This window comes from Gossypium arboreum, chromosome 2 (assembly GCF_025698485.1).
Source record: "Gossypium arboreum isolate Shixiya-1 chromosome 2, ASM2569848v2, whole genome shotgun sequence".
Taxonomy (NCBI): Eukaryota; Viridiplantae; Streptophyta; class Magnoliopsida; order Malvales; family Malvaceae; genus Gossypium; species Gossypium arboreum.
In genome coordinates, this window is record NC_069071.1 from 52,906,881 (window position 1) to 52,909,141 (window position 2,261).

Below are 2,261 nucleotides of genomic sequence, written 5' to 3' on the forward strand. Positions count from 1 at the left end.
AAGTTCAAGAAACTTACCGAATTGTGCATCAATGCGATCTTTTTTTAATTTTGCTGGATATAGGACTGGTGGTGTATATTCCTTCTGCACTGGTTCGTCACTATTTTCGGGTTCTTCTTTCCTCCTTTCACTTTCCACGGCTTCTTGTGCTAACTCCTTTTCAGATTCCGCTAATACTTTCCCACTCCTTAGTGTAACTACTTTGACTTGCTCTCTTGATTTGGTATTACTAAGTAAATTTCCTAGTGATCTTTCCGATATTAGTTTGGAAAGCTGGCTTATCTGAGCTTCGAGCCCTTGGATTGATGCTTGTTGATTCTTGAGTGCTGTCTCGATATTTTGGAAGCATGTTTCTAACACTGATATGAATTTTGAGAGCATCTCCTCAAGGCTTGGTTTTTTCTCTTGTTGATAAGGTGGCTGTTGAAAACCTTGAGGATTTTGTTGCTTTTGATTCCCTTGACCACCCCAGATGAAATTTGGGTGGTTCCTCCAACCTGCATTATAAGTATTACTGTATGGGTTATTTTGAGATCTAAAGTTATTATTACCCGTATAGTTGACTTGTTCCTCTTCGGTTGGAGTGTTGAAGGATTGATATTCTGTACGCACACCTCCACCACTTGAGTCACACCTCATTACTGGATGTACCTGCGTAGAACCAAGAAAAGCATCAATCTTTTTATTGAGAAGTTCTACCTGATTTGATAGCTAGTAACTGAGTTGACGTTATAAACGCCGGCTGTTTTTGTTGGCTTAGTCCTCATGACTTGCCACTGATAGTTATTCAGTGACATTTCTTTGATGAATTCATAAGCCTCTTCAGGTGTTTTGTTGTTGATGGTTTCGCCAGCAGCTATGTCAACCATTTTCCGAGTCGAGGGATTCAGACCATTGTAGAATGTATGTACTTGCAGCCAAAGCGGTAACCTATGGTAAGGGCACCTTCTCAGTAAGTCCTTGTATCTCTCCCATGCATCGTAAAGTGTTTCTAAATCCATCTGCACAAAAGAAAAGATATCATTACGTAATTTAGCCATTTTAGCCGCGGAAAGTATTTTAGTAAAAATTTTTTGGTCATTTGATCCCAAGTAGTAATTGACCCTCGTGGTAACGAGTTCAACCACTGTTTAGCTTTATTCCTTAATGAAAAAGGAAATAACCGAAGATGAATGGCATCATCAGAAATACCATTGATTTTGAATGTATCGCAAAATTCCAGAAAATTTGCTAAGTGAGCGTTGGGATCTTCAACCTGCAAACCATTAAATTGAACAAACTATTGTATCATCTGAATAGTGTTAGGTTTTAATTCAAAAGTATTTGTAGCTACAGCAGGTCTAACTATGCTAGATTCAGTTCCTGTTAGAGAAGGTTTAGCATAATCATACATAGTACGTGGAGCAGGATTTTGATTAGCAGCAATTGTAGGAGGTAGCTGATTGCCTTGGTTTTCAGCCATCTCGTCAGTTGGGAGTTGAGTATCGTCTTCTTGCTTTTTCTCCGTGTATCGTAAGCTGCGCCTTATCTCTCTTTGATTTCTACGAACTGTATGATCAATTTCTTCGTCAAAAAGTAATGGTCCCGACGGGTTTCTTCTAGTCATAAATTATAAAAACTTGCCAAGAGAGAGAAAAATTAAATTAATAAAATTAAATTAAATTGCAAGAAAAATAAATGCCTAAAGTAATAAAAATTTAGCGTTCCAAATATTTTAGTTCCCCGGCAGTGGCGCCAAAAACTTGATCACGTGATTCATAACAAGTAATAAATATTTACAATGAAGATCAAACCTAGACTAACTATTATCACGACAAAAAGGTAAGCGCACCTATCGAACAATAGTATAGTAATGGCAAGACCGGTAACCAAGGGAACCAAAAGTACTAGTAATAACTATCTTTTTATTATCTAGCCTAAGAATAAAAGGGTTTGTTTTAATTAACAAATTATTTAAACTAAGAATGCACAGAGAAAATAATTGGGGAATTGCTTTTTGGAAAATTGATTGACTTGAGACAATACCTAAGGAAAAATCCACCTAGACTTTACTTGTTATTCTGGCTCCAAATTGGACGATTTATTCATTCAACTTGTTCAGTAGAGATCCCTAAGTTATGTTATTATCCCTATTCAAGACTAATAACGTCTAATCCCTAGATTGAATAACCGAGACTTTTCTTTAATTAACACTCTAGGGTTGCATTAACTCAATCAATGGATCCCCTTATTAGGTTTCACCCTAATCCGGCAAAATCTTG

The 2,261-nt window shown here is 36.8% G+C and overlaps 1 non-coding gene across 1 annotated transcript; it reads left to right on the forward strand.

The window, feature by feature from the left end:
* The first annotated feature begins 927 nt into the window (after positions 1-927).
* LOC128289446 (small nucleolar RNA R71) lies at positions 928-1,034 on the forward strand. The gene has a single exon (XR_008279094.1). It is a non-coding gene; the product is annotated as a small nucleolar RNA R71 (small nucleolar RNA).
* Positions 1,035-2,261: the final 1,227 nt, after the last annotated feature.